Source organism: Pteropus alecto, unplaced genomic scaffold, assembly GCF_000325575.1.
Source record: "Pteropus alecto unplaced genomic scaffold, ASM32557v1 scaffold166, whole genome shotgun sequence".
In the NCBI taxonomy this organism is placed as follows: Eukaryota; Metazoa; Chordata; class Mammalia; order Chiroptera; family Pteropodidae; genus Pteropus; species Pteropus alecto.
Genome location: NW_006439757.1, coordinates 1944317 through 1958972, shown reverse-complemented (window position 1 = coordinate 1958972; position 14656 = coordinate 1944317). Strand labels below are relative to the sequence as shown.

The 14656-nt window shown below is 34.9% G+C and overlaps 1 pseudogene; it reads left to right on the top strand.

Moving 5' to 3' along the window:
• The first annotated feature begins 1771 nt into the window (after positions 1-1771).
• LOC102884761 lies at positions 1772-1912 on the top strand (annotated as a pseudogene).
• Positions 1913-14656: the final 12744 nt, after the last annotated feature.

Sequence of the window (14656 nt, the reverse complement as noted above, 5' to 3'; positions counted from 1 at the left end):
GGAAAGTAGAGATCCTCCCATGTGCTGGTGAACCAGAGGATGGATGAGAAGAATTCCAAATAAAAGCCCAGAAAGTGTATGCATCCCTTAGAGCGAGAACATATCTCGACCTGTATTACTGAGAACAGAATAAGGCTTATGAGGATCAGAAACCTGTACTATATGCAGGCTAGTGGCTTATAGATACTGCTGCTCTTGGATTCTCAATCTTAATTTCTTGAATTCCTAGTTTAAGCTTTTTTTTAATTCATCTAGAGAAGACTTTATTTTAGTATACCCAGGATTTAACTAGTTAATGTTTTATTTAATATTTTTGCACTTACATTCATAAATGAGATTGGACGTAATTTTATTTAAAAAAATAATCTTTGATTTTCTCTATACTCTCAGGTAACTTAAAGGCATAAGAATGATCTGTTCCTTAATGATTTGAAAAATGTTGTCTATGAAACTGTTTGGACTTGATGCTTTTGTACGAAGTCATTCTTTGATAAAACTCTTCCAATTTATTCTCTGACAAATGTCTGTTCAGGATTGTGAAACATGAGTTTACATTCAGTTTTGGGCATTTGTATTTTGTGAGAAGATTATCTCTTTCAATGTTATTTTCAAATATTTAAATATGGAGTTGAATGTAGCATTATCTCATAGTTTAGAAAACTCCTCTGATCTGTTTTTTTTTATCCTGTATTCTTTCTATTGCTATGTTTCCTGTCTCCTTTCTTGATTTGATATCTCAAGAACCAAGTTTTGAACTTGCTTTATTTTAAACACATTTTACTATTGTTTCCTTTTATAATCATTATCATAAGACTTTCCTCCCACTTAACTGGGTTCTTATTTCATTTATCTTGGTATCTTAAGTTGAATGCTCAGTTCACTTACATTCGTTTGTGTTTAATAAGAAAAGAACCAAAAGCTATAATGTTTCTTCTAATACAACTTATTTATAGTATTTAATTTTTTATATGTAATGTTCTCATTGTGATGGATCTCTTTTTCAAAATACATGAAGAAAGTGTATTCTTCGTAGAAAAACGAGAAAAGTAAAAAACAAATCACTGGTAGTTCCACCAGATATGACATCTGTTATTTATTTGTTTTGACAACAAAATTTGTTAAAATGCCTGAATGTCAAAAGCCATAATGAACAGGGTCAAAGGGCAAATTGGGAGAAAATGTCTGCAATATGTATAGCCAAGTTTAAAATTAGCTCCTGTAAAAATTTAAGAAAAAGTGGGAGAACAGGCAGAGTGCCTGATCAGGCACTTTAAAAAAGAAAAAGGTGCATTAGCCTATAACACATTTTTAAAAATCAATTACATCTAGTAAACAAAGAAGTGTAAATTAAAGCCATTAGGAAATATCTTTTTTGCTTATAAATTTGCAAAGATTTTTTTCTATTAGTTATAATCTCCAAAGTTGGCAATGGGGTGGGGAAATTGGCTTTCTTGTAATATTTTGGTAAACACTGAAAATAAGTTTTAAAAGTCTTAAAAATGAATATATTCTAAATTACAGCTAATGTGCCAAAGATTTAGCTACAAAGATGTTACTGCAGCTAAAAATAATAAACAACCTGAATGCTAAACAAATGATTTAACTATTGTAAAGTAAATTAATGGGTTAAACAACTATTACAAATGACACTGAAGAAAATATTTATGGAAAGAGAAAGATTTTTGTGGTATATACATATAAAAAGTCAGGTTACACTCGGCGACTGGCACAGCCGACTCTTTCGTTCTCGCCCCTCGCTCCGTTTCTTCTGCCCATGTCTGACCAACCCGATATGGCTGAGATTGAGAAATTCGATAAATCAAAATCGAAGAAGACAGAAACGCAAGAGAAAAATCCACCGTTTTCAAAAGAAGCGATTGAACAGGAGAAGCAAGCAGGGGAATCACAATGAGGCACGCACCGCTGATATGCACTGTACATTCCACAAGCATTGCCTTCTTGTTTTACTTCTTTTAGTTGTTTAACTTCTTAAGATGCAAAAAGCTTGGATCAAGTTTAAATGACTGTGCTGCTCCCTTTTTCACATCAAAGAACTACTGACAATGAAGTCCGCACCTGCCTCTCCCACCTGCCTGGCTGGCTGGCAGAGAAGGAAAAGAACTCGTGTATTGGTGAAGGCAGAAGCTGGGTGGGACCACAGTGAAATCTGTAGTGAAAACCAAGCTGGTCCAAGGAGTCCTGCAGGCTGTAAAATGCAGTTTAATCATAGAGCCATTTTATTTTGTTCAAATGATTTTAATTATTGGAATGCACAATTTTTAAAATATGCAGATAAAGTTTTAAAACTCCCTCAAAAAAAGTCAGGTTATGGACATATATTTATTGCATGATCTCATTTTGGAAATAGAAAAATAAGTGACATCTGCATTGAAAATACTTATGTACGTATATACTATGGAGTATTTCTTCTCCTTCTCCTTCCTCCTCTACCTTTCGCCCTCCTCCTTTTTCTCCTCTTTTTCTTTTGCTTATTATAAAATTTAGGAAAAAAACTAAAGTTAGGATGTATAAAAATTGACCATGTCTTCAGAAAAATATTTTCGTAAATATTTCAGGCTCTCTGTAGCTTTTGTTTATGTTTTTTTAAAGACTTTATTATTATTAATATTATTATTATTTTAGAGTAGGGTTAATTTCATAGCAAAATTAAGAGGATGGTACAGAGGTTTCCTATATACTCCTTACCCCACACATGCATAGCCTACTGAATGCCCAGTTGCTCCAGCATCATTTGTTGAAAAGGCTGTCCTTTCCCCATTGAATTGCTTTGGATTGATGTCAAAAATTAGGTGATCGTATTTATGTGGGTCTGGCTTCTGAATTCTCTATTCTGTTTCATCTAGGTGTCCATTCCTCTCCACTGATATCACAATGTCATGATTACTGTAGCTGTACAGTAATCCTTCATATTGGGCAGAATGGTTCCTATACTTTATTCTTCTTTGTCAGGATTGTTTTAGCTATTCTAGGGCCCGCACCTTTCAACATAAATTTTGGAATAGGCTTGTCTATAGCTAAAAATAACCTTGCTTGGATTTGGATAGAAATCGCATTAAACATATGGACAATTTGAGGATAATTGCCATCTTTACTATATTGCGTCTTGAACTCAATATGTCTTTCCATTTTTTAACTCTGATTTCTTTCATTAATATTTTGTCATTTTCAGCATACAGATCCTGCACATGTTTCAAGTTTATACCTAAGTACTTCATTTTCATAGAAGATATTGTAAATGGCATTGTTTTTAATTTGGTATCTTTATAGTCATTGTAAGTTTAGAAATGAAATTGACTTTGTCAGTTCATCTTTTGTTCTGTAACCTTGTTGAACTTACTTATTAGCTCTAGAATTTTTTTTTTTTGGTAGATTCTTTAGGATTTTATCCATAATCATGTCATCTGCAAATAGAAAGTTTAATTTCTTCCTTTCCAAATATAGGACTTCATTTCATTTTTCTGGCACTATTGCAGTGGCTAAATCTTTCAGTACATGTTAAAAAAGAATGATGAGACATCCTTCCTTGTTCTTAATCTTAAGGGAAACATTCAGTCTTTCACCATTAAATATGATGTGATCTGTGAGTTTTTGTAAATGTTCTTTATCCAGTTGAAAAAGTTCTTCTGTAGTTCTAAATTGTTGGAAATTTTTTCATAAATGGATGTTGGATTGTCAAATGCTTTTTCTGCACCAATTGATAGGATTATATATATATTTTTTCAAAAATATGATGGGTTTTTTAATTTGAACCAGCTTTGCACTCTTGGAATAAATATTGCTAAGTCATGACATGTAATTCTTTTTATACAGTGCTGAATTCAATTTGCTAATATTTTGAAGAATTTTACAACTTAGATTATCAGAGATATTGGTCTATAGGTTTGCCTTTTGTTCTATAGTTTGCCTATCTTTGTTTGGTTTTTGTTTGAAGTAAGACTGGCTTCATATAATGAATTGGAAAATATTTTCTCCTCTTCTGTTTTCTAGAAGATGTGTAAAATTGATGTTAATTCTTCTTTAAGTGTTTGGTAGAATTCTGCACTGAAATCATCAGGAAATCATCAAGATTGAGGGAGGGTGAGGTAAGGTGGAGCTTTTAAATTACAAATTCAACTTCTTTAATAGTTATAGGATTATTTACATTATTTTATCTTGGTTGTGTTTTAGTATTGTGATTTTCAAGTAAATTATTCATTTCTTTTCAGTTGTTAAATTTATGAGTATTAAAGTTTGTTGTATTCTTTTATTATCTTTTTAATGTCTGCAGGATCCGTAGGATATCTTTATTTCATTTTGGATATTGGTGATTTGTGTCTTCTCTTTTTAACCCATTTCCCATTTAGAAAAAAAAGTATAGATCCTTGCCAGCGTTAAATTAATTTTACATAAACATGCTCTTTGATGCTGAAGCAATCTGACTAGTTTTCAATGTGAAAATAAAATATAAAAACCTGTTCTTGGAGTTACTTCTAAACGGAACTTGTTTCTAATCTTAATGTAACAGAAATGTATACATAAATCGGATTCATCAAATGAATCTTCGGCTAACAACTGTTCAAGAACAATGTTAACATCATATGTAGGAATGCTGCATTTTCTAGGATTTGACATTACTACATTTTGTAAATGGAAATACCACTACTAAAAACAGAATGCTATAAATGGAATAATGTCATATGTTTCCAAAACCTATCGATATACTAGAGCGATGCTAAAATAATAATACAAGTGAGCTATTTCGTGATGAACTTTGAAGGTAAATTAGGATTGTAATCTGCACATATCCAGGGTAAATACTGCAGCCGCAAGTGTTGCCAGTGAGTATGCTCAGGGCAAATGGGAAATGGGTTAAATTTTTGTAAATCTTGCCAGTGATTGGTCAATTTTATTGATTTTTTTTTTTGAGGAACCTGCTTTTTGATTGACTTTATCATTTTCCTATTTTTTATTTGATTTATTAGCTCTTATCTTCATTATTTCCTTTCAACTCCTTGCTTTGGATTTATTTTGCTCTTTTTTTTTCTAGTTTCCAAAAGTAGGAATTTAGGATATTGACTTGAGACCTTTCCTCATTTCTAATGTAAACATTTGTGCTATAAATTTCCCTCTTAGCACTGCTCAAGCTGCATCTCCCATATTTTGATATTTATTACATTTTCATTTAGTTCTATGAATTTTTAATTTTGAGATGTCTACTTTAACCCATAGATTATTTAGAAGTGTTTAATTTACATAGGTTCAGAAATATTCCTTTCGTCTTTCTGCTATTAATTTCTAATTTGATTTCACTATAGTCAGAGAACACACTCTATGTGATTTTCATTCTTTTAGATTTGTTGAGGTTTGTCCAGGTATGCTCTAACTTGGTGAATGTTTCACGTAAGTTTGAGAAATTTCTTCTTGGATAAAGTGTTCTATGTAACATCAATTAGATTCTATTGGCTGATTTTGTTATTCGGAATTTCTATATTCTTGTTGAATTTTAGTCCAATAGTTCTGAAAAGGGATGTTGACGTTTCCAACTATAATCAAGGATTTTTCTATTTCTTCCATCAGCTTCATCAGGTTTCGCTTCAATATTTTGGGGCTCTGTTTTTGGGTGCTTACCCATTTAGGATTATGTCTTTCTGGTGGATTTTTTCTTTATCTTTGATTTTCTGTGGTTTGAAAATGATATACCAGGTATAGAGGGGTTTTTTTTTTGTTTGTTTGTTTGTTTTTAATTTATCTTGTTTGGTGAACTCTGAGTTTCCTGGATCTGTGATTTGGTGTCTGATATTAATTTGGGGGAAATTCTCAGTCATTATTTTTTTCGAATATTTCCTCTGTTCTTTTTTCTCTTTCTTCTCCTTCTGGTATTCCCATTACATGTATGTTATACCCTTTGTAGTTGTCCCACAGTTCTTGCATATTCTGTTCTGCTTTTTTCTATCATTTCTCTGTTTGTTTATCAGTTTGGAAAGATTTCTATTGAGATATTCTCAACCTCAGAGATTCTTTCCTCAGCCATGTTGTTTACTAATTGTCCTTCAAAGGCATTCTTTATCTCTAGTAGGGTGTGTTTGTTTTCTAGCATTTCTTTTCAGTCCTTTCTTAGAATTTCCATCTTTCTGTTTACATTGCTCATCTGTTCTTGCATGCTGTCTGCTCTATCCATTAGAGTCCTTAAGATATTAATTGAAGTTGTTTTAAATTCTTGGGGTGATAATTCCAACATCTCTCCCATGCCTGGTTCTGATGCGTTTCTTCTCTTCAAACTGTGAGGGTTTTTTTGTTTTTTGTTTTTTGTTTTTTTGCCTTTTAGTAGGTCTTGTAATTTTTTTCTTTATAACCAGACATGGTGTACAGGGTAAAAGAAATAGCTATAAGTAGATCTTTAGTAGTGTGGTGGTAAGGTGTGAAGGAGAGGAAGTGAGGAAGTATATTGTAGTTCTACAATTAGGTCTTAGCATTTAGTGAGTCTATGCCTCTGGACTGTGAACTTCACTAGTATTTCTCAGTTTTTTTCTTCCCTTTAAGTGGGAGAGAATGGCTAGAGTGCTCTTAAGTTGGGCATTTCCCTTCTCCAGGCCAGGTGGACTCTGACTATATTCTAGAACATGAAGTTTCAGTTAACCACTTTCTCCTGAGGGCAGGTGAAAAAGAACAGAGTGCTCTGACATATTTAAAAATGATTCTCTTCCCATCTCCCTGTTATAAACACAAGAAGATTTTACCCCAATATTTGCTGTGAGAACCTGGTTTGAGCTCACGGAGGTAAAACTCACAGAACTGCGTGGACCTCCTTATGAATGGGCCTTTCTGGAGTTTTTAACTCTCAGAGGTGTCCATATGGAGCCTCCAGAAATCTGTCAATTATAGTTTATATTTTTCTATTCAAGCACTAGTTCCACAGCAGTTTCTGTTTGCGAGTCCTGCTCCGGTAAGTGGAGACTTCCTGTGTTTACCTGTCTGTCTCTTCAATCTTAGGGGTGACAGTTTGTCCTGTGTTTTAATCTCTCTTATAGATCCTAGCAGAGCGGTTGATTTTTCAGTCTGTTCACTTTTCATTTGTTGTTAGGTTGAAGTGGTGACTTCCAAGATCCTTACATGTGGAACTGAAAATAAGTAGTCACTATGTACAGTTTTTAAAAATATTTCTTTGTGTAATTTTCATAGTCATTGCTCTGGATATTACCATATACATATGCATATTGTACTAATATTTTGCCACTTTGAATGAAGTATAGAAACCTCCCTTCCATTTTTCTTCTCTAAAATATCATTGTCTTGAGTATCTGATGATGTCAAAAGTCAAATAGGATTTATACCACTCACAAAGAAAAAGACAATATATTATATGTGCCCATATTTCTGCTCTTTCTTTCATCTTCCTGATACTCTAAGATTATTTCTTTTATCGTTTCCTTTCTGTCTGCTAAAAAAATTTCCTTTTAGGAGAGGTTTGCTAGCAACAAGTTCTTTTAGGTTTTCTTTATCTGAGAATATATTTCCCCTTCATTCTTGAAGAATAGTTTTGTGAGATATAGAATTTGTGGTTGACAGTTCTTTTTTTCCCAGCACTTCCAAGACTGTGCCACTTCTTCTGGCTTCCCTGTTTCAGATAAGAAATCTCTCATTCAAACTGGTGTTCTCTAATTCATTTCTCTCTGACTGCTTTCAAGATTGTCCTTTGTCCTTAGTTTTTAAAAGTTTAATTATGGTATTTGTTGGTATGCATGTCTTTGAATTATGTTTGGAGATTGTTCACTCTGCTTCTTGGATCTGCAGGTTTGTGAAGTTCGGCAAGTTTTTAGCCATTACTTTTTCAAATACTCACTCTTTCTTCTTCCTAGGACTCTGATGACACAAATATTAAATCCTTCGTTATTGTCTCACTGATCCTTGAGGCTCTGCTCAGTTTTTTTTAATGCGTTTTTTTCTGTGTTGTTAGTGGAAGGGGGATTCTATTGATCTGTCCTCAAGTTACCTATCCTAGTCTCTGTCTTCTCCATTTGACAGCTGAAGTTACCCAGTGAGTTTTAAAATTTTCTGTTACTGTTTTTTTTGATTCTATAATTTCTATTTGGTTCTTTTTATATTTTTTATTTCTTTGCTGAGGTTTTCTATTTTTCCATTTGTCTCAGGAGATTTTATAAATAATTTTTGAAGCATTTTTTATGATGAACACTTTAAAATCTTTGTCGAAGAATTCCAACATCTAATTCATCCCCATATTAGAGTCAGTGGATCGCCTTGTCATTCAAAGTATGCTTTTCTGTTTTGTTTTTTTGTGTGTGTTTTTGGGTTTTTTTTTTTTTTTTTTGGTTCTTGACACAACTGATCATTTTCTATTGTATCCTGGACATTTCGTCTAATGCATTAGGAGGCCGTGGGTCCTGCTTACATCTTTTATGTTAGTAGGAAGTCTCCCTCTTTAGGTTTAGGATTCAGGTCTTTGCCTATTTTTGTGGGTTGAGGTTCCAATAGCTGTTTAGGTTTCAGAGCACTTGCAAAGTTCTTTTGGTTCTCTGGCTCATCTGGTCTGTCTGGGACTCCCTCTGATCCCAGGCCAAGCTTCTGATGTTTCTCTGTAGGGAGGCGCTACGTTGCGATCCCTCCACTTTTACTCTCTAGCTTCCTTATTGTCCCTGAGTACAATAGAGGACTCTTGAGCCCAAAATGGAGATGTCAAGAAGTCCTCAGATTGGCCGCTTACTGTTGCTGCATTCCTCCAGCTAGCTCCACCCACCTGTCCTGGTGTCTTCTGGAAAGTGAGCCTGACCATTTGCTATGACTGAATCCTTCCCACTCGTTCTACCTGCAGGCCCTGGTGGCTCCCTTTGCATGTTAGGAGTATTAGATCTGTGGGGCCCAAAGGATAAAAGAGGTTTCTCAGAGTAGGTCTTCCGTCGTAAGTGGGCATCTCTTGACTTAGGAGTATTAGATCTGTGGGGCCCGAAGGATAAAAGAGGCTTCTCAGAGTAGGTCTTCCGTGGTAAGTGGGCCTCTCTTGCCAGTTCTGTCCCTCTGCCTCAGTATCTCTCAGCGGTGCAGGCATCTGAGGCCAGCAACAAAGAGCACTTCCCTTACCTCCTTTTGTTGGTGGGGCTCCCAGTTGATTTGTCTTGCTGGTGGTGTTAGGCTCGCTGGTGTTATTGGAGGGCCTCCCATTTGATCCAGGGAAGGAATGAGCCTACCTGAGCTGCATTTTGTTGCCAGGTTGGGGGGCAGGAAATAATGGGCAGGTTGGGTGGAGGGAACACAAAACACTCTGTCACTGTATTATCCCTCTGGTCCTGGGGCCCCAGACCAGCTCATCTCCTTACCACCATTCAGAGTTCTCTTTGGTCACATGTTGCATTATTTCCAGAGTTAATAGATGTGCTTGGGAGGAGGAGCAGGGAGAAATAAGTCTATGCCATCTTTTTAGGACTAGAAGTCCCACCATGATGTTTTTGCTGAAAACTTAGAAATTGATTCCTGAGGAGATTTCACAAATGCAATGTCAGTTTCTGTGCATTATCACACCAAATAATCTGAGAAATTAACATAGTATCATTTTAATGTGATTAATCCTCCATAGATTGAGGCAGATTTATGGCTAGTACTGATCTGAGAAGCAAACCTGAGGATTAGAGAGAGGAAAAGCATTTTGCTGTTTATAATGATGATGTATGAGATTTCTCTCCTGGTGAATGTAAGAAAAATTATGCTAAATATTAACATGGACATGTGTCTGTTCTCTAAAGACAATGTATTTAAAGCAACTTGCAGAGCTTCTACAAAGTTTTAGACTATAGACCTTTATTATTAAAATCACATTCACTTGCCAAAAATATGCAAACCAATGATGTGATGCTATATCAAGATCCCTTCACCCTTCTCAACTACAATTTACAACTGGAATTAATTGCGGATGACTTTGGCTCATGACTGTGTAATTTATTCCAGGCTAGAGATTTCAGAAACAAAGCATCTCCATCTGTCTCTGTCTTCAGCTCTCACATGAGGAGACCATTTATCTTTATTGATTTTTTATTTGGAGAAGTGACACAACATGTACTAGACATCCAAATAAATTACTGATCGATCATCGCCTTCTTTGCATGGCTCTGAATTTCAAAAAACCTATATGTATATATGACATATATCCTTCTGTTATATATGAGTAATTTATAATACGTAGCAATTGTCTCCCCACTTAAAACATACACACGCAAACAAAGATATACAATCTTATTGGCTTTAAGGTTTAAAAATGAGAATTCTATTGACAGGCTCTATTTGAGATCGCTTAAGTGATAATTTAGTTTGTATTAATTACCATTATGGTACCAATTGTATTTATGCATAGATGATTTGAATATTTTATATTGTGTCCATTAACGTTTTTTCAGTACCCTTTTATATTCACGATCTTGTTTTGTTCCTTTCACGGCTCAGCTTTATAAAGTATCTTCATTTTGCAGATGTGCAACCTGAAAAGAGGTGTAAAACTTATTTTTTTCTAAGGTAGAACAGTTAATTCCTAGCGGCCCTGAGACAAGGATATAGATTTTCTGACTCCAGGATCTTTGCAGTAAACATCAATCCCTCTGTGACTAACGTCCAAACACAGGATGAAAGAAAACATGGAGCGGCATACACAAGGAGTTATTTTGTGCTGCATTTAGAAGTGTCATCTGTATCTGGGAAACACTGCTAATTGCCAACCTGGTGTTAATTTACTAATCTGTGTCTAGTCTATGACTAAACATTATTCGGCCTATACTGATTGTTATGAATCTGATAATTTCATCATTGGGGAAAAATTCATGCCTTAGCCATCCTCTATAAGTAGTCTCCTCCCCCATATAACCTCCCCCATATAACCTACATACAGAGGCTTTTTGTAGTTACCTTTTTTTAAGTTGTGTTTTATAGAATTATAATTTACAAACTGCCAAAAATGTATAGAATGATCACTATATAGAAAGTGATGTTAGATTCACTACAGCCAATTAATGTAACTTTGTTCAGAATCCTGGGCAGAACAGCATTTAAGACTCAATTCTTCATAAGCTCACAGATTTAATTGGAGAATCCATTTCCACTTTATATGAACAATATAATTTTCTTTGTTTATTCAATATGCCGCATTATTCATTTTATTATAAAAATTGTCTACTCATAAGGTTTTAAAATAATTAAATCTATTTGTTTCATTTCCCCTGATGTATTAATATTTTTTGGCATGGTGCTTTGGAAAATATATGACCTAGAAAGCAGCCTAATTCTTGTCACAGCTGCAATCTTACTGAGGCAGAAGATATGGCATTTATATAAAATGAAACCATCTCTAATGCTTTGTCCGCCCTTCTAGAGTCTCCTTTGTTTAATCACCATGTTTGGAGCCTCTGAAAAGGGACTGTTTTCAGGAATAAGTGGGTAAAGATGAGGGAATGGTGATGATGTGTAAATAAGATGGTGATATAAGAAAATTGATTCATCTCTCCCTCAAGCTGAAGTCTGTGGAGGTCGCCTGCCTGTCACTGATAGCTGTATGAGTCAGTCTCTGATTCGCGAATTGCAATCCTGACCCCCTCCCAGACCAGGATTGCCCTGCTCCACGTTTCCATGGTGCCAAACTTCCCTATCATAGCACATTGTTGTTATTGCTCATTGTGCCTTCTGTATTCTCTGATAGATGTTCGGGGTCAGGGATAGTGTCCTCCTTGCTTCTCATTGTCACACGGTATCTAGCACAGTGCTGGCACAGGGCAGGGGAGGGGAGCTTAATAAATGTTTGTTCAATCAAAGAATGAATACAGTTTAAAATTCGAGCTCATTTCCCACTTCCTCTATAATTCTTCTTTTTAAACAGCTTTATTGAGATATAACAGATGTACAAAAAAACTGTATATTTAATGTATACAATCTGATGAGTTTAGATATATGCATATCCCATGAAACCCTTACCACAGTTAAGGTAATAAACATATCCATCCCTTCAAATTTTTCTCATGCCTCCTCTTTTGTAGAAAATATACCACAGAAAATTCTAAGCCAAACTTTAATATATGACCCTTCGTTGTCGCAGCTTCCAAAACTACTTGTATTGTCACTTGCTAGCTTCTACCTCTCTTACGAATGTGCAAAGTAAATCATTCTTAAAATAAAATGAATGGGAAAATTTTTTTAAAAAATAGTAAAATTTAAAAATTTAAAAATAACAACAAAAACATTAACTAGGTCAGCTTCCTCTCATTCTCCCCAAATGACAGGCACAAACCCTGATATTCATGTTTGCATCATTTATCCAGCTACTCTTATATTGATGGTTTTCGAGAGAGAGGGAGGTGGAACTTGAGTGTACATGGCGGGACCACGATGTTTATTTGATTATCTTCAAAATAATTTTGACCATCAATAGAAACCGTGCCCTAAACTAACTATCTATTTAATCTTAATATTTTCAACATAACAACAGGTATTCCACATTATGGCAAGGGATCCTTTCTTTCATAGAAGGGGGCGTGTGGGAAGGGGAGGTATGAATTCCACGGGGTCCAGGAGAAAGTCCTCCCTTTAGCAACTTTGTGGCCCAGTAAACAACTGTGCTGAAATGGAGGTGAGGCATTAGCAAATCATAAGAATGGGGTGGGGGGCCTCCGAGTAGTACAGTCTATTCTAACAAGCACCATTCCCAGGAGTTCAACAAGTGTAGTTTGTATGCGTGGGTTTGTGTAGTGTGAGGGTCATGTAGAAGCTCCTTCCAAGGGCACGTGCATCGTTTCCTTCACTGCAGAAGTCCAGACGGCAGGGGTGGGAGAAGTTGCCTATGTACTGAAGAGTTCAGTTAAGAACGTACCAATGCACAATCCAGGGAAAGATCTGAAAAGGAGATGTACCTATCAGACAAAGGGGGTGGGTCCACTTGTGATTTATACATTCCATTTATTGGTAAACATAGGGTATGCGTATATATTTTTTAAGAAAATGGCTAAAGATAATAAAACCAACATATAATGTATGAATAGTTTTTATTAAAAAATGAAAGAAAACAGCATCTAGGAGACTCAAAGAAAAAGTCAACTCTGAAATGAGCTCTCAGAGACTTCAGAAGAAAATTAGTTAACTGACAATCTTCAGAATGATTAAAAAAACATGATCTCTAAGATTTAGGATCAAAAGCTCACAAGGAGAGATCAGGCTACAGAGAGAGAAAAAAAGACAAATTGATGAGATAAAAAGAGAAATAAATGAAATATAAAAGAACAGCCATAAATTCAAAATTTTATGTAGAATAAATATATGTAAAAAGTCAAAATATTCTTAAAAATGGAGAGAGTAGAGGAGGAATTTGCTTTACCAAACACAAATATATTATTGTATTAAATTGGGTTCCCTGGAAAATGGGCACTGAAGCAGAGAATTGTATGTAGGAAGTTTATTAGGATATATCCTTAGAATCAAGACCACGCTTTCAGTAAAAACAACACCCGGAAATTGCATACATTACTTCCATTCACATTTCATTGGCCAGATCATAGCTGCAAGGGAGACTGAGAATATATATTTATTCTGAGTGGCCATGCACGTCGCCCAAAATTAGGCCCTTTACTTCTATTTTAGAGAAAGTAAACATGAATATTGGAGACTACCTCTGTCACACACATTATAAGGTAAAATAAATTCCAGATGAATTAAAGTTTTAGATGTAAAAAATGAAAACATAAATTATTGGCAAAAGTTTATGCAAAGATGTGGGAAATAAGCCCTCTCAAATATAAATATTAAAAGTATTATTACAGTCAAGCCTATCGGTCAGGACTTCCATTACTAGTTATTTATCCTGAGGAAGGAAGTAAGAATGTGGGCAAGCATTTAAGTACAATAGGTATCACATTATTGTGCATATTAATAAAAATTGAGAACAATAAATTGCATATCAACAGTATGAGATCAGCAATTTTATGTATTTACGTATTTACATTGAGATGATTCAGCTCTCCAAAGCAATACTACACAGTCATTAAATATTTTGTCGCAAAGTATGTTTTATGTAATGGAAAATATTCAATACATGTTACTGAGTGAATAAAATTACAAAGGTGTATGTATAATATGATTGCATTTTTCTAAGGAGCATATATGTATAGATAAGAAAACTAAAAAAGTACAATACAAAACTGTTAACAATACTTATCGCTATATGCCTATATACTTTTTCCAAATATTTATAAAGTATTACTTTGGACAGAAAAAGTAAAATCATTTAAGAGAACTGACATGGCTCTCGTTGGCTCTCGAAGGACGTGTAGAATTTTTAGTTGAAAGAGGGGAGGAGCATTTATAATGGTAAAGTGATACAAAAGAGTAAAGTCCGTTTTCAGGGAAGAGTGAGAAATTTAGTGTGTTAGAGAGATAAGACTGAAAAGCTAGGCTAGCATCTGACTGGAAAGTGATATTAGGAAGCTTGAACCCTCTCTTTTGAATAATGAAGAACCACTGAAGATGTCAATTGAAGGAGGTCATATGAGTAGATTTAACTACTGAAAGAGGCACGGTGTATTTTTCCAGTCTCTCACCTCCTCGGCTGTGCCTCTCACTTCCCGAGTCACCACTCCCCAGCCGATGGCCAGGAGCATTCCAGGTTTTTCAACTTCCCTCT